Source organism: Schistocerca serialis, chromosome 1, assembly GCF_023864345.2.
Source record: "Schistocerca serialis cubense isolate TAMUIC-IGC-003099 chromosome 1, iqSchSeri2.2, whole genome shotgun sequence".
Classification (NCBI taxonomy): Eukaryota; Metazoa; Arthropoda; class Insecta; order Orthoptera; family Acrididae; genus Schistocerca; species Schistocerca serialis.
In genome coordinates, this window is record NC_064638.1 from 1,000,661,503 (window position 1) to 1,000,687,768 (window position 26,266).

Here is a 26,266-nt window from a genome sequence, read left to right on the forward strand (position 1 = left end):
GGGGGGGGGGGGGTATTTGCGACAGAAATTTCATAAAGGTTTGAAACTATGTTTATAATTTGTTGGAAGTCGCTAAGTGCTCTCATTTTCAAATAGTATAATAGTGAGGGTAATTTCACGTAGTGAGCTACATTGCCTCAAAACATACAGACAATTTCTAACTGTATTATTTGTGTTACTGTGTTAAATCTATAATATACGACAATACAACTCAATAAGTAGTTTGTGAGAGCATTTATATTTTTAAATTCGGTCGACAATTATATGAAATATTGAATTTTTAAAAATTTTTTTTAATCCTGGGAACAGATAGACAACTTGCAACTGAAACTATGAACTTCGTTAGTCGGTTATTAATACAGATAGAACGTCATAATTATGTATAAATTGAAATGATCGCTTTTTTTTTATTTCTTAGCAGAGTACACGTTGCGGTGCATATCATTTGAGACAAGTTAAAATTGTATGACATAGTGGGACTCGAACCTTGATCCCTTGTCTTTCGCGGGCAATGTGCTACCGATTTCCGTTTCTTTTATAATTGTTTGCTTCCTTGCTTGCTTGTGTGTGCGCGCGCGCGCGCGCGCTTGCGTGCGTGCGTGTGTGTGTGTGTGTGTGTGTGTGTGTGTGTGTGTGTGCGCGCGCGCGCAAACAGTCTGCACTAATCCTTTCCACTATACACCCACCACGACAGTTACCTGTAGGCTAAAATGTTATCTCAGTAGCCCCGAGGCTATGGAAATGTTAAGTCACTCTTGCCTATTCCGCCCATAGCTTTTGGTAGCACTTTTGGCGAAGAGAAATGTCGACTCTAGATGTTTCTTAAGGGCATACTCGAGTGTTTATCAGCACAAATAAAATGTTCCCTTCATCGAGATTTTGTCTCCATCTCTTGGCTGGATACGCAGTGGTTCCCACTTAGTTTTCCTCGTGAACGGCTCTCTGGCTCTGGTTATCTCTGGGTTCATCTTGAACCTTGACTCAGTTCCTACGTTGCGTCCGCTAAGTCTGCCAGTAATTAGATCTGCTTCTAAGCAATGCAGGCAACACAAGAAGAGTCTCTTCAAGCTACGCCTTTTCCGCTAATGTTATATATCGCCGTTCATGTATCTTCACAAACTTTAAATGAAGCCTATATGGTTCTATAATACCACTGACCAGGAAACGGTGTTGCGTGGTAGTCTTTTCTCTCGTAGTAACACTCAACATAGTGCACGCTTGCAGAATTAAAAAAATGCCCTAAATTTCGCCATTTGTGGCATCCGGAAATATGTCTGAGTGTAAAAACAAAGTCTAGAAGTTTCTAAATGGTAGCTTTTACACTCATGGGCTAATCTTGTTTCCTTGGTGGATAGGTTATATTATTTTCTCTGTGACGTTGTCTAAAACTTAGATGCAGTTACACTGTTCAGTTCTTGTTTAATAACGTTTCCTACTAAATTCTGTTCGTATAAAAGTATCATTCCTTTCAACTCAGATCACACATAGGAAATACTGGCTCGCACCGTTTGTTAAGCTGCTGAGATTTCAGAATCTCTATACTTACTTACTCACTGGTCATACCGGACTAGAGAGTCCATTACCGCAGCAACGTATTTTCGCCATCTGTCCCTGTCTTGGGGTACTTCCTTCCATTCACCTTCAATACCTAGGCTCCTCAAGTCAGCCTTCACATTGTCCTCCCATCTACGCCTCGGTCTCCCCACAGGACGTTTTCCTTCTAGGTGCCCTACCAGTGCTCTGCGCGCTGCCCTGCCCTCATCCATTCGAGCTATGTGACCCGCCCATCGCAGCCTACGTGATTTAATAACACTGATTATGTCAGGGCTTGAATAGAGTTCGTGAACCTCTTCGTTATGCAGTTTTCGCCACTCTCCGCTAATGTCATCCCTTTTTGCTCCGAAAATTTTCCTCAAAATTTTATTTTCAAATACTCGAAGCGGCTTTTCATTTTGCACAGTGAGAGACCAAGTCTCACACCCACAGAGCATAACTGGTAGAATAATAGTTTTGTATATTCTAATCTTTAAATTCCTAGACAATATCCGTGATGAAAGTAATCTATTCAATGAGAAGTAACACGCATTTCCTGCGCATAATCTCTTCTTCAGTTCGGATTCAATCTCATTTCTCTAAGTGATGTCCACGCCTAAATACTTGAATGTGTTCACTTTTTCAAACTGCATGTCTCCAACTCTTAACATTCCCTGATCTACTGCTGTTGGCATTCTAGTAGTAATCAGGTATTTAGTTTTGTCTTCACTTATCCTTAGATCTACATCTTCACTAGCCTTGATTAACGCATTCGCATTTGCTGTTACAGATTCTTTCCTATCGCTAATGATGTTTAGATCATCTGCATACCCTAATATCTTAATATTTCCATTTAACTCCACACCCTCAGAATTATCTGCTGCCATTCGTACAATATATTCTAGGACTAAATTAAAAAGTAGCGGAGACAGCGCATCTCCCTGCTTAAGTCCGTTCTTTCTTGCAAATTCTTCTGACTCCAATTTCCCCACGCGTACTCTACCTTTTGTGTTTTTCAAACTCGCTTCTATAAGTCTAACATACTTCTTTGGTATTCCAAGTTCCAAAAGAATTCTGTACAATTTTGATTGCAATACTGAATCATATGCTTTTGTAAAATCTATGAAAAGATTATGAACTGGTTTATTGTATTCCCATTTCTTTTCCAAAATTTGACGCAGGGTGAATATTTGGTCTATAGTTGATCTGTTCCTCCGAAAGCCGGCTTGGTAATCCCCCACAATTTCATCTGCATATGGTGTAAGCCTGCTTAGCAGAATATTCGAGAAAATTTTGGAACATACTGGTAATAGCGATATCCCTCTATAATTACTACAATCCACTTTGTCACCTTTCTTAAATATTGGGATCAGAATCGACTCCTGCCACTCTTCAGGTATCATCTCTGAGTTCCATACTTTAGTTATCATTTTGTGAACTACTTCCACCAATTTCTGTCCCCCATTTTTAACTAATTCTGCAGTTATGCAATCTGATCCTGGTGCTTTATGGTTTTTCAGTTTGTTGATTGGATCTCTTACTTCCTTTAACGTTGGCTCAGGTATCTGGGGTTCTGCTGTATGTATTTCGTACGCCTGCTCATTTCCTGCTTCCTGGTGTACATTTAATAGATGCTCAAAATACGCCCTCCATTTACTTAATATAGCACTGGGGTCTGTTGGTATTCCCCCAGCATCCCATCGAAGTGCATTTGTCCTAGCCTTGAAGCCCTTCCTATACTCATTTATGTCTAGTTGAAGTTCCCTAATGTCTTTTTTGTTTTACCATTTGTTTCCGTCTTTGTAATTTGATTGTTCAACTAATCCCTCTTCTTTGCCCGTAGCCTACGACCAACTTCCCTTCTCAAGTTCAAGAACTTCTCTCGTTTTGTCTCCCATTCTATCCCAATCTAACCGCGCTTTTCTCCTTTCCTCTACCAATTTCTTGCATTCCTCATCAAACCACGGTTCCCTCCTGTTCTTCTTAACTGTACCTATTGTGACCTTCGCTGCCTCTTTGATATTATTCCTCACAGTGATCCACTGTTTACTTACATCCTCGTCTTGATCTTCCTGTGTCGTGAGAGCATCAAACCTATTTGAAATTTCTATCATGTACCTTCTTCTACAGTTTTCATCATTTAGCTTGTCAGTATCGAACCTAACAAGTTCTGCATTGTGACACCTTGATGTTACTGTAGATAGCCGTTGGTGAACTTTGGCAACTACACGAAAAAGATCAGAATCGCAGTCTGCTCCCCTGAAAGTCCTAACATTTTCTATACTAGTGTGCCATCTCCGATCTACAAGAACATGATCAATTTGGTTTCGGGTGTGTCCATCCGGAGAGACCCACGTTGCTTTATGAATGTCCTTCCTTTTGAAGTATGTGCTCTCAACAATCATGTCTTTTGAAACATCAAAATTAACCACCCTTGTGCCATTATCATTCGAAATGTTATGCAAACTTTCTTTCCCAATTGTAGCCCGGAATGCTTCCTCTTTCCCTATCTTCGCATTAAAATCACCTATGATTAATTTTGTATCATACGAGGAGAACTCATCCCACAGTTGATATAGTTCTTCATAAAAACCGTCTTTAACAACCTCAGTTCGTGCGTGTACATTAATTACTACTAGTCTATTCCACCTGCCGGACAACACCATAACTGATGGTCGGTCACTAATGAACCTTATATCTCTGATTGCGTGAAGCACTTTTCTCTGTACTGCGAAACCTGTTCAGAAACTGTGAGCTTTCGCACCTCCATAGAAAAATGTATAATTACCCCGCTTTATTCTACCCTCCTCCTGCCACCGAGTTTCTTGAATAGCTGTACATCGTATCTATCTAATTCGTCTAGTAATGTCTGGAACGTTCCTGGCCTGTTCAAACTTTTAACGTTCCATGTTCCCAACCTGAAAATTCCTTTCGGCCTGAATCTCTTCGAAGTAGGTTCCGCCCGGAGATCCGAATGGGAACCTAGTTTACCTCCGGAATATTTTACTTCAAAGGGACCCATGCCCATTAATGTTGCTGATGCTTGATGAATAGATTTGATAGTAAGAGAAGAAGAAACAGGGATGGTTCATCACGCCATCGCCTGCTCCCCACCGGCTGTCCCCGACTGCTTATTTTTTGTATTCCCAGCTACCCTTCATATCTGAAGGGCGTATCCCCTATCCGCAACCTGGGGACGCTCTGTGCCGTGGTGGTAGGGACCCACGAGACAGCTCAGAATCTCTATACCTTTTGAATTCTCAATTTTCTATTTTCATCGACAGCAGCATCTTTATCAATATTTATGATATACGCTGTTCCCATACTTTAAGTTGTCACGTTATCTCTCTTGCGACCTACAAGATTTGTAATTTATTTATTCTTTATCGTTAGCTGACTGTTATGCTCATAATGAACGAAGTTTACTTTCTTCGCTTGGTATGGCTTGGCTTTATAGTTTGTTTTTTCTGTATTCATGAGGGATTTAATGGCTGTTGATGTATATGTTATACAGAGTGATTCTGTGAGGATGGCGAAGGGTAAATACTTCAGTTTGAGGTAAACGACTGAGTCGAAAGTTCTAGTAGAAAATCATTCTGATACCCCAGACAGTGGACCTCTTCTATTCCAAGTTCTTCGCTTTACATATTTTGGGAGAAGACAGTAAGGACCAAATCAACAAAAAAATTTTATGCGTACCATACGAGCTATGATAATTTGTTTATATGAAGACATGTGTTTCACAGTAGCGAAGATTAACAAGAGCTCACAGCTCTTCAAGTATGTACTTCGGAGCCTATACTTTTCGACTTTTTCTCTTGTTTTGGTTCATACTACCACCTCTCAGAATATAGAACGCAAAGAGTTTGCAGTAGAAAAGATCCACTGTCAGAGGTATCAGAACGCTCTTCGCTAATAACTACCCAGTCGCTTCCGAACCAGGAGCCCTCACCTCAAACTGATACATTTACTCTTCTCCATCATCTACGAAACTTTGTAACATCATCATGAAATCACCCTGTATAATCCATTTTGCGATCTGGAAAATAACTGGTGAAACGTATTCAGTACACATCGAACAGATGTGACTCGAAGTAAAATATTCGTCTCGCCAAAGGAGAACAGCTAAGGCAACACAACTTGAGAGATGGAAAGAAATGAGAATAAAAATGTAGATTAACTGCCTATTTTTGTAAACTAGGAAAATGTAACAAATTGCTGGGTCAAACAGTGCTTCTTCCGAAGTGAAGACCATGGTATAGGCGCAAAAATTTTGAATTGATTTGATATGCAGCTCCTGATACAGAATATTTTTCGAAACCATTTGAGAATTCATTTTCAAGTTATCAAACAGCTATTTCAAATTGATTTACTGTCCTTTCAGTTAAATGTATTACAGAGGATTGTTATTGTGATTGGTTATATTTAAGGGCTAAAGCTATAATCTTCTCAGTATCTGTACTTAAATTAACTGAACAGAATCCCGTGTTTGGAACAGAGATGGAATAGTTTATAGTCTATTCACTTAAAATATATGACGTAACATCCACACCCTGATTTTGGTTTCCGATTGCTTTACTAAATCTTTCAAGCAAATAAGAGAGACACTTTTTTCCTTCCTTTTCCAATGTTAATATTTGTTAAATAAAGTAAATTCCTATGTTGTACCTTTATTATTACTATTATATACAATTATTATTGTTATACTCGTTGCTGTTTGTTTTCTCTTTATTTTAGTTCTGGAATTCCATAACACGTCGTTGCATTATTCTGAACTTTTTAAATAAGTATTTAGCAAGTTATGACTTGTCATATGAAATTGGCTCATTGGCACAAAGGTACAACTGAATAAATATTTAGGAAACAAATAAATAATAAGATATACACTGTACATGTAACTGATTTACTGCATGCTTACATTAATAAAGAACACGTGATATTTTGCACTCTCAGTGCTTGTATTTACAGATTTTTTATTGGATTATGATACGTAGTGTACCCTACAATTTCTGGCCTGGCTCACGAATCCATTGTGTAGAATTTGTTCAAGAAATAACTATTCATTTTCTACAAGTGCTCCGAGTGTGTTCTTATAGGTGTTCGGCTGTCGACTCCAACCAAACTGAGTTTCTGCTGGTGCCGCGCCACTGTTCATAATTGAATGCTTGCTCCCAGTGTCACCAGATTTCAGTCTAATAATTCATTATTAGTCATATTTCTGTTGACTGTCGGTACGAAACGCATACTGATCAGATTGGTACAATGGTGAATTATGTTACTGTACAGATGCGTCTTTAGTTTAAGTAGATTGTGTTATAGTCTAAAGAGCCACATTACTTCTGTCAAAGAAAGCGTGACAAAAATTATAGGTTCAAATTGGTTCCTAGTTTTGTATAATACGAACCATCGAAGGTATGTTTCCATGTTTTTAGCCGACTAGTTTTAGCTGACTAGCGTGACGAACCCGTATCATTTGAGGTTACTCAACTAGAATCCACTAAGTGCGAGGAAACGTGTTTTCGAGATAGAGGAATGCAGGTTGGTGGGACTACATAGAACGGAAAAAATAATGTGGCGTTATTACTTCAATGGTAAAACTGTGATGCACATGTAATATCTTTGCGACTTTTTTCTATGTTCGATTCCTTCACTTGTGTGATTGCTTTTTGCAGCTAACAGAATACACTCGCGACACACAGAAGAACATCCGCATGATATCGAATGAGGTCTGGTTCGCTGTTATCGAATATGTACACACCGTTTAAGATAAGACCTTTGGCAAGCACTGGTGACTGTGTGCTTCCGTTATCAGATGTCATACTGTTACCACAATAATAATAATAATAATAATAATAGTTCCTGTGGTGCAACGGCCTGGTGCAAGTATTTTGATTTGACACCACTTCAATGAATTGTGTGTCCCTAAAGTACCCCAGTAATCCTACCAGCTAAAGGCGACGTATACCTTAAAGTCGAATCTGGACCAGGTATCGTCCCTGGGGAATCTTTACATCACTGAGAGGTGAAAGCTAGATTAAAGGCACACTGAAATATCCCGTAATCCACCAAGATTCGATTGCGCGACCTTTCGGGTTCGACGCATGCGCTTTACCACTAGACCATCCAACTCATATTGTTACAATGAATGCAATTTTCGCTGGTTTCCTTTTTTGTTTCATTTCCTCGAATGCATTGCACGTTTTGTTTTCTCGGGTTCACTGCTCAGTTTCCCTTATTGCATGATGCTTCTGGACAGAATTATATTTCAGTATTGCGTTTTAGTGACTGAATTTCGATATTTACGTCTAAAATTTGCAAATCAAGATGAAACGCGCAGCAGAGGTAATTTTTCGTCGCGTCATATACTTGTATTAAATATTTTTTCAGTTTGGTGGAATCGGAGGAGAATAACTTTTTACTGCCTGCGTACGAGTTTCAATTAATCTAATTTATTAACACAATACTTGCCGTAACGCTATGCAGGAGTATGCAGAATATTCTTGAATCTCTCATTAAAAACCTTTTCACGAAGCTTTAAGCGGAGGTAATCAGTGATTTTATTCTGACCATTCAAAGTTCAGATTTTCGCGAACTCTGCAGTAGAGAGAGTGTTATAGAGAATGACACGCATTATTCCACAAGAAAATGGAATTGTAAATCATAGGAATTTTTCTCTCAGTAGAATGCGATGATAAATAAGATGATGGTGCGCTTATTATGACAGTGAATTTGAAGGAAAGCATAGCGGTAGATTACTGTCATAAATACTTCGATTTTACATCTGATACATTCGAGGTTACATGATACCAGCACCATTTGTTTCTGGAAAAATCAGATAACAGAGAGACTGGGGCGAATTTTTAATTGTAGCAGCTCATAATTTCTGGTTTCCTGTCAGTGGGATTCATTGTTAGATAAATTATTTTCAGGAGTCAGGGAAGCATTGAACCCCGGATCGTAATGGCAAAGAGATACGTAAATTGATGACGAACACCTATGCCTGAACCTTTTCACTATTTCCTGACTTGATTCTCTTGTTAGTAAGATGTCCTTTCGGCAGCAAACGGACACGCGGGACGAGTCCACATTTCCTGCGAAACCATTTGAAAACCTTGCTCTGAATATTACCTCGAAAAGTCGCTCATACAGAAATATACTACACCTATTGGTCCCCGACTCATCTGAGGTCTCTGAATGTGTATACTTAGACAAGAGTCAATGGTCAATGTGCAACTGCAGCAATATTGTACAGCAACGCATTTAAAAAAAAAAAAAAAAGCAGAGAAATTTACAAGTTCATTAAATGGAAACGGTACAAGAAAGCGGTCGTTTTATATATTCAAGTACCTAAGAAGAATCATGCAGTAGAAACGTGATTCAAGTTCAAGATGATAACTCTTCAAGAATAAAAATAAGTTTCCAACGGAGCGGAAACGGTAAATACTCCTCAGACACGTAGCAGTCCGTTTCTCCTTATGAACCATGAAAACGGAAACCACTAACAATCAGCAAAGAGGCATAACACAGTTAATATGTTCTCATGCTTCATCTGTGAATGAAACAGTAAGCATGTTATACGGGACAATAAAACGCATCGTCTCCCATAAAATTTACGAAGTATAGATTTAATTTAGATATAGTAAGATATGTGATGTTCGTTTTCATTTACGTTCGAGAAACGACTATACAGGGAGTGTCACGGAAACAACACGGTTTTGTATTTTGTACTGCGGCTCAGGGGTTGGCCTCAGAGTGCGGAGGGTGGACTTGTTCTGTAATTTTAGTTGTCTTGAAGTTGTGGAACGTGGAGCATTGTAAGTTCACTCTCTGGCGATTTTTCATAAACAACGAGTCTGTGATGCAACGTGATTTTCGCACACATTTTAATATTCCTGTTGCAGATCGCGACACCATTTTAATATGGGCATGGGAACTTCAACACAATTGGCCTTATGATGAAGAAGAAACCACTTGGCCCTGTCAATACAGCCCGTACTCCCGAAAACATGGGGCGAGTTTGGACGTCCGTGATGCAGATCTCTAAACGGTCAGTCCGCTTGCGTGCTGCAAGTTTAGTAACTACCGAGTAAACAATGCGAAGGATTCTGTACAAAGATCTTCATTATCATCCACACAAAATTCAGATATGTCAGTAACTTAGTTAAGGTGATTGCTAACACTTCGGGCCTTTTGTGAAACCATGCTTGAAACCACGGTGAATAATCATCACTGGCCTCCTTACTTCCCTGATCTAAACTTATGTGACGTCTTTTTGCGGGACTATCTCAAGTCCCGAGTTTATGTTAACAAATGTCAGACCCTTGGAGATTTGAAGAAGACAAGCTGGGAAAAAAACGTTTGTATTCCACGTCAGACGGTAGTTGACGCTGCTGCGAATTTTCGTGAACGGCTACAATTATGCATAAACACAAATGCCCAATACCAGAGGGACGTGATCTTCAAAACACAAATGAAACAATGGAATTCCCAACATACGCTACGTAGTGCCACAAATAAAAATATTTTAATTAAAGCTGACCATGTGCATCTTATGTGAAAACCATGCGATTCCCTTGACGGGCCCTATAGAACCGAACGGAGTGGTGCAGTTTTAAGAGACTACAATCGTAATAGGGAGGATTGTGATTCCACCACCCAGCGGTATAAAATTAGATTTTCCGTAGTTTACGAAAGTCGCTTAGGGCAAATGTCAGCAGATTTTGGAGAATTTTTGTTTGTTTTATACGACAATCTTCTTCTTTGTACATTTGGCCTACTGAGAAGCGCAGGAAACAAGTAATTATCTTTCTCCGCCGATAAATTTCTCAGTCTTTCATTAAGGCTCTTCCTCACTGTTTCTGGATTGTATTCCTAGCATAGTACTTTAGTCTTCCTGGTGCTCTTTGAAGTTACCGACCATCGTTGGAAACATTTCTTTGTTTCAGCGTTCCTTTTTGTCAATCCTTATCTCGCCCGTATCCCTGTTTTAATTTCTGAACCCATTTTGTGACCGTTCTTAACTTGGAACTGTATTTGAAAATGTTATTTCTCAATCTACTCTTGCTCTGCCTTGTATTGTGTTCATTGATTCTAGTTTTTACGAATTTTCCACCGAAATATATAAAATATCTTTAGATCTAAACTCAAAATTAAAAGTCATTTAGTTAGCCAGATAAAATACACAAAAGCAGTAATATGGCTATAAATTTTCGGGATGGCGTCTCAGAGGTATTTTCCATAAACTGACACACACATTAATGCAAATAGACCACTTCTGGATATAAAAAAATAAGTGTTGTAAGGACTTTCGCGTTATAAGGAACGGAACACGTAATATTTCCAGTTATGCGTAAGTTTTTGGCCCGCAAGTTCATTGTTTCATAGGAACAAGAGACGGTTTATATTTCCGACTGACACATTATCAAACTTACAAAACAGCGTTTCCTGAATATTAATTTTATGCAGACGTGACAGATAGCACCGGTAGCTAATCTCATTCTATAAGCTAGTTTTTAAACATGTGTTTAGACGGGATTTAAGGTCGCATCTGCGTGTAATGCCTTGCGCTCTTGACACTTAACATTTTCAACTTTTTTTGCCAGCCACCTGCAGTTCTCGAAGCCAGACAATTATTAAGTGATTTGCATGGCATTTCCAGACTGAGGTAAAAAGCAGTTTTAATTCTTTCCGTTCTGGCTGATCATTCTTCTCAATATCAATTGTTCCACAGCGACAGTAATATAATACCAATAGTTATATTTTCATATTCACTTTTCTTAAGCGTATTGTCTTTTTCCTTCTCTGCCTGAATGTACAGATCATGTTTCCCTCTTCCTCGTGCTTTTCATTTTTTTAAACTGAAGAATTTCCTGTCGATTTTTCACTGGTCTTTCTGTAGTTCTTTCATTTTTCCTTTCTTGCTACTCGTAAATGTCAGATGCTTTGAACCATAGAGAGCTTCTATCTTTGCAAATGTTGTGTAATGCTGTGACTTTACATTTTTGTCTCTATTTCACGTTAATCTAGATTCATGTTTTTAAATCTTCCGTCATTTGCATCTTCGTATTCACATTGAATACCTTGAGCCCTCTTCTCTTTCTCAGTTTAGTAGGAAGTAGATCATCCGCGAATGTAAGACACATCATCTTCAGCCATTGTCTTTTCGACCTAGACCTAGACAGTTAGTCTCCTTTCCTCCTTCATTCATTACAGTCTTCCGTACTCTATTTTTTTTTCAGCACGAGGTTAAATGTGACTTGTTACTGATCATTGCCTTGTCTGACTCAGCCCTCATCTCGAAGGGTTCAGAAAATTTCCCGTGAACATTAACATCTGATATTTTTATTGGCATTATTTCTTTAACTAGTGTTATTTTTCTCTAACATACGTGTACACCATCATTCTCTAACCCCTTATAAACCTAAGTATCCCACTTAGAATAATCTTCGTTACAATTAGTGTAATTTCTGATATTTTTATGAGTTAAAACACCTCTGCCGCACATTTTACGGCAGCAAATTGAATGTTATAGTATTTAACGACCACTGATTAACTTTCTGCAATACAGTCCATCACTGGAAATAGTAACTTTTCTCAGCTTCCCTGACCTACTTATATCCGAAAGATACTCCGCATTCAGAGAATTATTAACAAAGAGATGGTAAAAAGATAACATGCCACACACAGTCAAGAGGACATTAATTTTTGGGTTCCTTGTGAATAGTAAATGATTTCATGACTAGAATATTAACACACATGGGACTCACATTTGAAATAACATGGAGCTCTCCGCCGGATATTGATCTCTCTTGAAAGTGACACAGTGTTTTCTATCTGTTACAAATGAGACAAGGCCCGATTAACAGAAAATTTTTGAGCTCGTTCTAACACGGAAACAAAGTAATTATCTTTCTGTATCAGGTGATCTCTACGACATACTTACAAGCATACTTACAAATGTAGCAAACTGATTCGACAGATTTCAATGTGAAAAGACTGGAATCAATTTAAATACATTGCTGATAGTATTTGTTTATCTATTCACAACTACGTTTCTGTCACGTCCAACTTTTAAATGACACATCAAACAAAGAGAAAATGCGTGACAAACTTCGACAGTGAAACCGGTTATTACGTCAAGTTTACGAGAAGAAACTGTCGTCTCATCTTCCTTTGACGGAGCACAGAACGCGTAATAATGATACGTCTATTTTGAAAAAAAAAAAAATTAAACAAGAGCAGCCATTAAGTAAAAGGTGTTAGTGAGGACATCTAAGAAAAACTTAGTCATCCCCAAGAAGCCCCACGCTAATACCCTGTAACACCGCCCCTAATCTTGATAATGGTCTTATTTTGACGTGGAAGAGTCCACAAGATTCTTCAGCTATATCATATCCAGTTAAGCGACTCATTTACGATTCGATCCCGTAGACCTATCAAACTGCGGAGCTGTTGGTTGCTACGATTCACACGCTATTCCCAGTAGTTGCATACATTTTGTATGGGATTAACATAGGGATGATTTAGCGAATCATTCGAGGTGTGATAAGGCGCCTGAGTATTCGTCAAACAATGCATATACGCGTACAGCTCTGGGCACGGCTGTTGTGAGCTTGGAAGACGGCTGTGTCCACAGCATATCCGGCACGAACAAGTAGAGGAAAGCACAACACGAGGTCACTGAAAACGTTGAAATAAATACCCTGGGTTCAAGATAATTTGAATGGGAAGACGCAAGTCGTGGTACGAAAAACAACCCCTAATACACCACTGAACAGCTGCCGGCCTGAACTACACACTCGAAACACAGTGGTTTAAATGCAACACCGGGCCGTCGGTGCACTTCGCGACTTGCGTTATCCGAACAAAATAAAAACAGAGATTCATCAGAACATACTACACATCCCCAATCAGCCACCTTGCAGTTTCTGCTTTGTTTGGCTCACTAACGATATGCAGCTTGATATTTCACTGTAAGCAAAGGCCATTTCACGACTCCAGGTCCACTGCAGGCTGTTCTCAAAGCAATGTTCGCTTGGCAACAGGTTAAAATGGCCTGCAGTCACTTAACAGCAACAATTCCTGTCGAGTTTGATACCGAATGCCACTGACAAGCAGTGCCACTCGTCTCCAATCCATGTCGGTTAGGATATTTATACCATCACTGTTCTTACGACGTGCTGCGAATGTTACATAATTCCATGTCGATACGTTGGGTAGTTCACGCTCATAAACCAAAAAACCGAGCAACTTCATTCACGGCGTTGTCATGCGCATGTCAAACACGATACCTTATATATGACGCCATTTCGTGTCTCCAAATCGACCCATCTTACTGCTCTGAATCCGTTCTGCCCGGTGGTATATAGTACTTCATTGCTATGATTTGCGTCACGGAGGGAGGGTCACATGACCGCCTGTACCAGTTCGACACCATGTACAGTGTGCTCCAAAGCGCCCGGTGTGCTCTTATAAGGGGCACTCAAATTAAAGCGAAACCGATGAAAAAGTAAGTAAAATGTTATTTCAAAAGTAATCGCCTTAACTGTTAATACATTCATTCCACTGTGAGACAAGATAATCAGAAACTTCGTGGAAAAACGTTCGCGGTTGCCTCGGACCCATGATTGTACTCAGACGTGCAACTATTCAGCCGAAGAAAATTGACAGCCACAAATGACTTTCTGCAGGGCTCCAAAAGTATGGAAATCGTATGGAGTGAGATCGGGACTGTATGGAGGATGCGTAAGGGCTTCCTAGCGGAATTCTTGCGAAGTAGGGGAAACAACCTTAGCCCCTATGTTCCTCCTCAACAATACCGATTTCTCCCCACGCGATTTCCGTATCTTTGGTGGCCTGAAGAAAGACATTTGTGGCCATCGATTTGCTTCGGAAGAAGCGGTGCACGCCTGGTACAATCGTAGTTTCGTTGGCAACCGCAAACATTTTTCCATGAAGGAACTGACCGTCTTTTCTCACGGTGGGATGAACTTATTAGCAGTTACAGCGATTACTTTTCAAATAATAAACAGTATACTTACTTATATTTATGTGACTGCGCCTTATTTAAGACGATGACTAATATTTGGTCTGGGTAGCTTAATTTGCACAGTAATATAGTACATTATTAAAAAACATCTCTGGCTTTCACAATATACTATAACAAATACTTATTTCTCCTGCGTTACGTGTCGTGTAATTTAGCTTAAGCCATCTAGTGACCTCTGTTATGTCAGGAGTATGAACTTTATAGTAGGCGGGCGCTCCCTCCGAAAAAAGCACTTTACAAATATACAACTTCCAAACCACAAACTTGTAGAAGCCAATTTGTTTGTAGGTTTGTTCATTTACCTGCTGTCCAAACATCCACAGCGCTATATCCTACTCTGATTAGTAAAAATTTCATTTGTCTGCAGCATTACCACAGCACCTCGAATTAGAAAACAACTAATAATGAACAAATAATGAAGTAAAGGTCAGGCGTTGCGAAGCTACATATGGATGTCCAGGAAGAGTTCATCTAAGCTGTAAACAAGGGTAAGATGAAGTGATGGTCGCAAAGCTACATCGTACCTCCGGGGAGCGGACAACGCCCGCCCGCGGGAGCTCATCAGGGACACAGCAGGAGGCTCCCACGCGCTACATCTCTATCCTCCGGTAGTCGCTTCCCTCCCTCCCTTCCTTAACTTCTACTGAGATCTACGAGCTGGGTGCACATGAGGTATCACGTCACTGACAGGAGCACCTGCAGCAACCGGAGAGAACACGAATACAAACTATATCTTCGGTTCAAGATCACAACGAAAAAGAACTCTCAGCATATTTCCTGCTTTACGCTCTCAGTCCTCCAGGTGGCTCGTAAATTTGAGTGTTAACTATTCTAGAAATCCCCTAAGGCGCACGTTGTATCAGACACGTTATAACAGTCCGAAGAAAACAACTGAACATTTACACTTGCCTTAGATTGTCTTCAGTTTCACGGATGTAGTTAGCAAACAGTTACAGTTGTTATTTTCCACATAAATTTTATTTCTTGTTATTATAATTTATCAACGTCTATTTCGTGAAGTCCTGACTTAGGTATTTCTCTTCTGTAACTTGGCCGACAAATTTATCCGACGAAATTACAAACTTACGGTATATTTTAATCTTTGTCTCTACGTCTTGGTTGTTACATGACCATTCCAATTCAATGGCAATTCAACAGCAGCCATTTACAAATGATCCACAGATATTTTCTCCCTGAATTCTGTATTTATAATTTCATCTAATATGGTGTAATGTAGGATCTGTCTGCATAGTTTCCTTTCTATGGTCCGCAATTTATTTAGATTTTAGAGCACATATTTATAGTATGGAGTAAATACATCTCTGATAATATCTGTCACATCAGATATGCAGCTTTCTTAGTATAAAACTGCAATTTTAAATGTTTCCTGGGTGTTAACTTTCTTTTGAAGTCACAACTTTTGAGTATATGCAGTCAAGCCATTTAATTTACCTGCGCTCACATACTCAACCGAAGTAATACTGTTTCTCAGATAAATTATAGTATGAATACAAGAAACGAAAAGATGAAACATCTGAAGAAACTGCCACAAAAAGCTTAGAGACTTATAAAAAGTGTTCTGTGGTCTGCTTTTTTTGTTATCATTATACTAACTATACAAACTGTAGTATTTTTGTAAGCAGTAATTGGAACTCTTGGAGAAAACATATACAAGAAAATGTCGAAGCAGATAAAAATACGAAATCTCGTATCTCATGAGACTGTCATATTATTTCTACAAAACACATTAAACTCTTTCCTAATTTGGGGAAATCCATAAAATATAGGACCCTTGCAAGGTACAGAATGGATAAACTACCTTCTATGTACAACAATTAATTTGTTCTGCATAGAGACTCGAATAACTGTTTTTTGAGAGAAATTAAAAAAAAACGTCATCTGAACAGGACTGGAAGGCCCAACGGTACCGACCGGCCACCGTGTCATCCTCAGACCTTGGACGTCATTGGATGCAGATATGGAGGGGCATGTGGTCACCACAACGCGCTCCTGGCCGTTGTGTTTTCATTACTGGTGCCACTACTCAGTCAAGTAGCTCCTCAACTGGCCTCACAAGGACTGAGTGCACCTCGCTTGCCAACAGCACTCGGCAGGCCCACACGGTGACCCATCCAAGTGCTAGAAAAAACCGACAGCACATAACTTCGGTGATCTGACGGGAACCGGTGTTACCACTGCGGCAAGGCTGTTGGCACGAAACTACAGGGTGATTCAAAAAGAATACCACAACTTTAAAAATGTGTATTTAATGAAAGAAACATAATATAAACTTCTGTTATACATCATTACAAAGAGTAGTATGAAGGCTTTCACGACCGGATGACATATCTTCTGGTAAACCTTCCGGGATGTAAGGTCGTGTTCCATGAAACTCTTCAGCTCCTAACGTTTCGTCCAGAGCTGCGCTGGACATCTTCAGAGGGGTGTTTCTCCTCCGGTGAGTCTTCCCGACAGTCGGCAAGACTCACCGGAGGAGAAACACCCCTCTGAAGATGTCCAGCGCAGCTCTGGACGAAACGTTAGGAGCTGAAGAGTTTCATGGAACACGACCTTACATCCCGGAAGGTTTACCAGAAGATATTACAAAGAGTATTTAAAAAGGTTTTTTTTCACTCAAAAACAAGTTCAGAGATGTTCAATATGGCCCCCTCCAGACACACGAGCAATATCAGCCCGATACTCCAACGCGTTCCACACTCTCTGTAGCATATCAGGCGTAACAGTTTGGATAGCTGCTGTTATTTCTCGTTTCAAATCATCAATGGTGGCTGGGAGAGGTGGCCGAAACACCATATCCTTAACATACCCCCGTAAGAAAAAATCGCAGGGGGTAAGATCAGGGCTTCTTGGAGGCCAGTGATGTGCTCTGTCACGGGCTGCCTGGCGGCCGATCCATCGCCTCGGGTAGTTGACGTTCAGGTAGTTACGGACAGATAAGTGCCAATGTGGTGGCGCTCCATCCTGCTGAAATATGAATTGTTGTGCTTCTTGTTCGAGCTGAGGGAACAGCCAATTCTCTAACATCTCCAGATACTGTAGTCCAGTTACAGTAGCACCTTCGAAGAAAAAGGGACCAAAAACTTTATTGGCTGAAATGACGAACAAATGTACAACTAAATGAAACTTTATAGCTCCCTTAATTCGCCGACAGATAGTGCTTAGCTCTGCCTTTTGTCGATGCAGAGTTTTAAATTCCTAAAGTTGTGATATTCTTTTTTAATCACCCTGTATATCAAAACGACCTCGTAATCATTCGGTTTCATACAGAGATTTTGTGCTATAGAAATTATTGGCGTGAAAGTACAAGAATACCAGCTGATGAAAAGAAAAATGCTTTTCACTGTTTCTGTCACACTTCGGGACTCATCTGCTGCATCATTCTTCTTTTTACAAAATCTAATTAACCAAAGGTTACTAAACGCTCATAAAATATACGATTACAGTTGGTAACAATTCTTGCTTCCCGCCAATCTGGTATTGTCAACACAGGATGTAAAATAGGACATTTTATATTTATTTTCTATGTGATGTGCTACGGTACATACCATTGGAGACTTTAGAAGTGTTCTTATCTAGTGCATAAATCATAAATTATGGCTTGCTTTGAATAAAATACGGAGCAGCACAATTTACGATGGTTTAGTAACAATGTAACATTTTCCCCCTTTAGTCTTCTAGGATTAAATATCTCGTTCGTCGTTATCAAATCCTTCCTTGTTGGCGCAGCGGGAAAGTTAGCGTTGAAGTCATCATGTACAATTAATAGCAAAGTGCCCCTTATACTATGATGGTATTTAGTAAATTTTTTCACTCATTTAGTAGTGATCCATGCCGTATATGCTTCTCACGAACAAAGAATTACAGTATAAAATAACAGTTAATGTTTTCACACTGCGTTCGATCAACTTACCCATACATAACAGAGATTTCATTATGAAAAAAACCACAAAGAAAAATTAATAGCATAGGTACAATATTTTAGAGTTATAATGATTTAAAAATATTTACTTGTAGTTATCCGCATTTCTTTTCTGGGTTATTTTAAGAAGTACACTACATCCAGTTTCGTACAACAAAACCCATTATCATTTACGAACAAATTAATCCGTTTACTCTTTTTTATTTTTCATAGTTATTATCCTTATTAAAGTTTGTTATTGGTAGCCAGTTCGATCAAAAACCAATAATACCGCTTTTATGTTCAGTATGTATTTACTTTCGAACACAGCTTGTTAATACCTACCGTTCCTAACCACAGTTAGCTTGCTCACTATAGCATGCATATTTCATTTGTAGAGCGATTAACTAATCAGTTATGAATTACATTGCATTAAGTTAATTTGTCAGTAATATCTCGCTGTTTTCAGGTAACTAATATTCTGTCCATTTCTTCTTTGACTTAGAATAATAACAGAGGAGAATCCAGATACGAAAGAGCAAAAGTATCGATACTGCTGTCTGACAGTCAAATAACTTGTTCCAACAGTACTTTTACTAATTTTGATTTTGCTTCAATGCTAAGTACTGCTTCTTATTTTCAAAGAGAAGAGGTAGGAAATTAATTTCACCACATATTCCGCATCTAAGTAAATTCCTCTTATGAACGGTTGACATTATGGTACAAAACATTTCGGCATTGTAAACCACGCTTGGTTGTCATCTGTCTACGTCACTCACTTTGAAAAAGGCTGCATGTGGCAAACAGTTCGAAAGTTTCATTTCACTGTCACATGCCGCATAGTTGTATCATCTCTTCAGTATATAAAACCTCGGTAAAGTGGCGTAGTATAGCTCAAGTACAACGCTAGCTTGGACGTCTAACGGCCTTCAGGTCGAGATAATGCCCAGATACAATGCAAAAAATTACTCAGATAGCGGGCTGATCTGCGTGTATTATCTTCTTACACTTCAGTAACTGAGCCAATCAATGAGGTGCCGCACACGAGTGTTATGTGCAGTTTTTGCTGCTTCTAGTGGACTTTGATTTCTAATCTATAGAGCAGGATGGAGCTTCTCACGTGCGACAAATAATCACACTTCACAAAATTCTGACCCTTATAAAATTTAAAGAGAGATTCGATGAGATAAAGAAGAATCGTATTGACTGTTCTTTTTAATCATCGGCAGCAGAAAATTAGTTTTCTGACACTATAAATCGCCAAATCAGAAAACAAACATACTATTTTCAGTATTTAAATTTTGGCCAGTAATTTTACAGTGAGGGATATTACACACCTGTTTCAATTTTACGTTTCACAGGGAGTCCTGTATGCATTTCTGACAGAGAGTCCAACAACGTAGCGTTGAACGATGCAACTTAATATTGCAATTCAGCAAGTGTAATGCTCGTTTAAAGATTGCAGGATGTAGATGAGAACTTCAGAAACAATGTACGTTCCAGCAGCGATAGGCTATTATAACCAAATGCGACGGTATCTTACGTTAGTAGTTTAATGAGCTTCCACACTACTGCTCTAAAAGCGCTTCAGGCCACATAACACTTAGTTTCTTGTTACTGGGAGACATTTATCAAGTCTCAGCACTTTTGTGACAAAAATAGAAGTACAACTCGGGTAATTGTGTTCCACACAAACAGATAAAATTATTGAATGGAGTCAAAATGAAAGCATACAATAAAGAAAATATCTAGAATTACTGCCCTTGTGAAATATTTTCACTCGTCAGAAGCAGCAGCATCGTGCGTTAATATGTTAGAAAGTAAAATGGACTTAAGCTAGATTTCACGCACAGTATTCGTATTTGCTACTACACAGTTAGATAATAAGATTCAAATAATAAAAATTATTGAATATTTTTGTTATTATTATTAACAAAAAAACTGATTTTATGCAATGACATGTACGTATAGTAAGAGTACCCAGGGCAAACAAGAAACAAAGACGTCTGTTCTACATCACTCGGGAAAAGAAATAATTCCCTCTTAAATAGCCTTTATGTTTTAATGACTAGTTTCTTATGTTTACGAAAACTATATTGGCACGCAACCGTATTGAGCTTTCCATTAATTTTCTTATTTTTAGCCACTGATTCATTACTCGAATGTATTAAGTTTGATACACAGACTGAATCAAAATAACTACGTTTTACAATCATAGGCACCGAAATATGTAAATTCCTTATGAGCTAACTTGTTGCTTGCTTTACGAACGTTGTTTCTGCACGAGGTAACTCGTTTGGGCCGTATCATTATAATAAAAATTTATTGAAAAGTGAAATATAAATTCAAATAAATATGTTGTTCTGGCTCAATTAATTTTATGGATCTGAAACTAACGTAATATCGCAAGAAATTAAGGATTTGAAAAAGAAAAAAAAATGAAAAAACACGCACATAAATAAGGCAGAATGAGTAAATGATTCAACAGCATTTCCTTTCAGTAAAACATATTAAATGTAATGTACCTTCGTTCATTTACAAGTAAATTCTATTAACAGCCGTTGGCGTTTATATCTCTGACACAAATTTGTCTTCCTAATTAACTGTAAGCTCTTCATGGTAATTTCCATTTTAATTGTACATTAAGAAAATGTTCCCATACCATCCATCACCTATATATTTACATAACGTTTTCAGTGTCTGTATCTTTCGACAGAGAGCCCGAAACTCCGCGACTTATCGTACAATCCCTAACGTAATAGAAGAGCCTAGGGAGTGATTCTCAAAGTCTAAGTCTGATGTTCATAATGTTTTGTGGAGTAAGAAGTTAGTTACATTTGCCTCAACGCACTTTTTCACTAGGCAGAACATACGATAACGAACGAATCAAAACATGGAGAACATGCCCACTGAGAAGGCTTCTGGAACATAGTAACGGGATTCCCACATTTTACTCTACGCTACCACACAAACTAAGGAAAGGCACTTTTCTTGTTTATCGACTTCAATTACGTCGTTCTACACAATGAGTAATGAGTGAGCCCTGTTTTAAAATGATGATTAAAATTTAATTTCGCAACTATTTTATATCAATCATTTTGTTAAAGTATTTTTGCGCGTTATTTGAGATTTCACCACAGAGTGAAAATCGCCAAAAATTGACAACCAGTTTTCAAGAGGTGCTCGAAATCATTGATATAGATATCTATTACGACGAAAGCTATGATCGTAGGGACAAACACAAAGCAATACAGTTGACTTTTGAGTACACAGTTCATCTGCTGTATCGATGGCCTAATAGCAAATTTTTGGGAACGTTTACCATGGTCCTTCTCACGACAGTGCAATCTTACAGCACGGTCGAAAAGTTGTCCGACCGTTCGAAGGCAAGCGCAGCAGCGCGCGGCCGACTTACCTGGGCGGCGGGCGTGCGGAGGGACGTCTTGCGCGAGGTCGCGGCGCAGCACAACTGACCAGCGTGAGCGCAGCGCAGTCCATTCAGTAGGAGCCCGCACCGGCCTGGACGCCTACGCGCAGCGCTTCTCCTCGCCGGCCTCCATTCACGGCTGGCGTTCCTCCCTCCAGACTGGACTCACTGGACCAGACTTGTCCGAGCGGACAGGCGGAGAGTGGAGGCGCCCGTCTCAAACGACGCGCGGCAGACGAAGGTACGCAGGGCCCAATTATGTCTAACATCTGGAATATTAACATTTAACGCTTTTAACAATACAAAGATTTGATGAAATACACAAAACATATTATTACTTACTCTCGTTTAAATCACTGGATACGAACTGGACAAAATCCAGAAAATGACTGTCGAACTACGTATCATATAAAAGTGATGCTTCCATCACCCGTCAGGAGACGCTTTCTGTGACCTAATGAATGTTGTCACTGGAACGGGCGTTATGTCATAAGTTTTAGTCTTGCCTCCTCCCTTACATTGTGTTGAAACTTTGACTTGTTTTTTTACAGTTCAGTAGCCATAGGATGAATTTCATGTCGGTTTTCCTTGGAGTGCTCTGAATCACTCAAGTCATTTGGCAGTACGATTGCTACTAACAGGACGTGGCCATTTTCCTGCCACAATCTTGAGTTCCGGTTGTAATGATATCGTCATCGAGGGGAGATGGATGTCAAACGCTTCCTTCCTTTGCTCTTGTTACAAACGTAGAATAGGCGAAATGTAATACACTGACAGTAAAAGCCAAGCAAAATCGGGAAGACTCTTGCCATCAAAGTGATATCGTTGCCTAATAATTTGGTCATCAAAATAAAGAAACAAACTTAAGGTGATGTGAAATAATAAACTGATCTGTGTTCGTTATGAAGTATAATTTTCAAACAATACAACAAAAGCTTGGCAAAATACATCGAAATTTTAAAGAATACACTTCTATGCACAGCTGTAACTTCCGCATTTAGTTTTGTTTTTAGATCTTCTGTCAATATGAGAAACATTACGCTTGGAAATGTGACACTGCATCATTAGAACACGGTTACTTTTCCACAGAAGCAATTTCGAATACTTTTACTATGTTTTAAACCATAATTTTATTAAGAGCTGAATATGATGAATTCAAGTTTGAAATCAGTAGTTCAGTATTAATTATACTACTCATGACTGTATTGCTGGTGGCAGAACATTTTTTGTAGTTAGAATATTAAAACTATCTGTATTTTGACTTTATCACTTTCTAATTAGGGTTTTCCCTCTTTTTTTGTATGCTTTTTAATTTTCTAAATGCAAATCTGCCGTGTCAAAGAAAGAGCCCAAACATCTGTATCTAATACGGATTTTTACGACGGCAAAAATCATCCTCATTTTTCACTCTATTTTCTCTCTGCTAAGAAAGTACAGAATTACGATGTAAGTGAGTCGATAGCGGCATTCAGAAGTTAAAGTGATTGTATAGTAAAAACATTTTATCACTGCTTGTTGTGCAAATTAACGTCTTTGTCCAGCTAAAATTACCTTTGTCACCTCTTTCCTACATTCCTGGCAAAGTACAGCGGATGAAAGATGCGTATACTGAATGATGATGATGATGATGATGATGATGATGATGATGATAATAATAACTCGATCGGTAATACGTCTACAGCAGTCCATTCCTAATGACCATAAAGTTAAATTATCACGGATCCTATTACATAGCTATTAGAGATAATATAGGCGATAACAATAGGCTCAGCGAAGAAGATCCCTCTTGCTAGTGCCCATCATTATCATGTGTCATCCGAGGCCCATTCACAAATCAATCCAAATAATCCATAACACGTGCATTATTACTGTATAGGAAAAAACTGACCTTTCAAATGACTAAGTACGATGCTCAGTATGCAAGTTATCAATAAGAGCACCAGTGTGACAGGCAACTTTACAGAAAAATTAAAATGCTTTCCGACAGAAGAAAAACCGTTCATACACCTAGCGTTATTTTAACTGCGTGTTTTTTACAACTTGATGAATTTAATCTTATAGAGTGGATGATAACAGCATTTCAAGTCTGCGTGTATGCGTAATGTCAACCTTTTCTGATTGCAAACTGTAGACACAGTTCAGAAAACTGAATGTTCTCACACGAGACATGAGATTTCGTCCATCGTAGATGAAAACTGGATTTATGAAGCGTATTACATCATACAATTTTGCATTTGATTTTTAATAGTTTTTTGATATGTTAACATTTGTTCTTATCTGCTCTTCATTAACTGCAATAATAAAAATAAACGACGAGAATCATTTACCTATTCCTGACAGCACGTTTACTGTGTTAAGTGCGAATGGGAGTTATATACTCTTCCGAAACTAATATATGCAGTAGAACAAACAGAATTTTTCTAACCCTAATGTGTTAACGACTTACCTCATCTTAAACCTTCCTTCATTTTGCATACTTCACTCTTAATTCCCTTTGGTATCCAGATAGTTTTAGGAACCTTATATTGCTGGTTTTAAGATATTGACGAGTCGCTGGTTTCTCCTACTTCAAGCAAACTGTCTTCCGTACGCGGACACTTGGGCACAGTTTCCAGCGTGATCGACTACCAATAGGTATTAGTAACTTTCTCAGTTATTTAATCCCACTGTTATCAATGATGACTAAATGTTAGGACCTCTTACCTCTGCTATGAATCATCAGTGGTATAACATGAAACGATATATTCCTCAGTTTTATTGACTTCATTAAACACCAGAAATCAAGACTTTTCAAGTGCAAGATTTTCTTTCCTCGGGGAGGCACTACATACTAAATCACCACAAAGAGTTCTGATCATAGTCCATTTGTGACACAAATAATCACACAGATTCAACTTTTTACTCTCGTTTTCTCTACACTCGTTTACTGTGTGCAAGGGAAGAACCACCCTGCACAACGCCAAAATAAAGTTGTAGAGGAAATGCCATAACAAATTTAGTCTTCTACAGCTTCATCTGTACTAATCAAAACACAGTAATGAGTAGCTTGTAAACAGTGACAGTGAAAGTTTAAAAAAGTGATGTCTTTCACCGCAAAAATAATGGGGAAACCAGAAAGTGAAACATACTGCATTCACAGAAACAGACAGACAAACAAACACACACACACACACACACACACACACACACACACACACACACACACACACACACACACACACACAAAATTAATTAATGTTAAATGTAACATTCCTAGTCGGAAATTTTCGATGTAAATAACTTTCCTACGTTAAGTTTTTTGTGGTTGCAGATGACAAATTGTGAAAGAAAAACAATTGTAACGCGAAACATAAAAACATCACAAAAACCTCAGCATGTGGAAACAGCGTACGTACAAAAAAATTTCGGTTTTCGCATTTGTGAACACTTTCTTAAAAACTAGAATTTCTATATGTGCAAGAAACGAAGAGTTAGTTTAATAGAAAGAAACTAAATATCCATCGATGACGCTGTAACGTCAGTGAAATATGTCTCTACTCCATCTTGTGCCGCACTCTTCATCTTTGAGTAACTACTGCAGCCTGTTTCCATTTGAAACTGCTTACTGCATTCATTCCTTGGTGTCCCTCTACTATTACTATCCCTAACACTCCCCTCCAGTGCATAACTGCCTACTTCTTCATGTCTCAGGATGTTTCCTATCAACGGATTTCTTTTTCTCGTCAAGTTGTGTCATAAATTTCTTTTTTCCCTGGTTAGATTCAGTACTCCCTCATTCTTCAGTAGCACCATATATCAAAAGCATCTATTCTATTCTTGTCAAAACTTCCGTAGATGGCTACGCTCCAGAAAAATACATTCAAAAAATATTACCTAACACTTAAAATCTATATCATATGCTAACAAATTTCTTTTTCAGAAATGACTACATTCCAGTAAATACCATCAGAAAATACTTCCTAACACTTCATATTAGACGCTAACAAATTCCTCTTTTTCAAAACTGCCTTCGGTGCTATAGCCAGTCTGTTTACTTTGGCCTTCGTCAGTCATTTGCTGCCCAAATACAAAAAGTCATATACTTCTTCCATCGTCTCATCTCTTAAATGTAATTCCTTCAGCATCACCTGATTTAATTCGACTACATTCCATTACCCTTGTTTTACTTTTGTTGATATTCATCCAACAACCTCTTTTTCAAGACATTATCCATTTCATTCAAACTCTCTTCTAACTCTTTTGCAATGTGATTGAATAACGGTGGAGACAGGCTACAACCCCGTCTCACGTATTTTTCAACTACTACTTCCCTTCCATGTCATTCTTCTCTCGTAACTAC

The 26,266-nt window shown here is 38.7% G+C and overlaps 1 long non-coding RNA gene across 1 annotated transcript in view; it reads right to left on the minus strand.

Moving 5' to 3' along the window:
- The window catches only part of LOC126413292 (uncharacterized), a 1,052,422-nt gene extending 1,030,463 nt beyond the window's left edge, over nucleotides 1-21,959 (minus strand). Inside the window, exon 1 of the long non-coding RNA XR_007575363.1 lies at nucleotides 21,916-21,959. This is a non-coding gene — a long non-coding RNA (uncharacterized LOC126413292). The remainder of the gene's footprint in view (nucleotides 1-21,915) is intronic.
- Nucleotides 21,960-26,266: the final 4,307 nt, after the last annotated feature.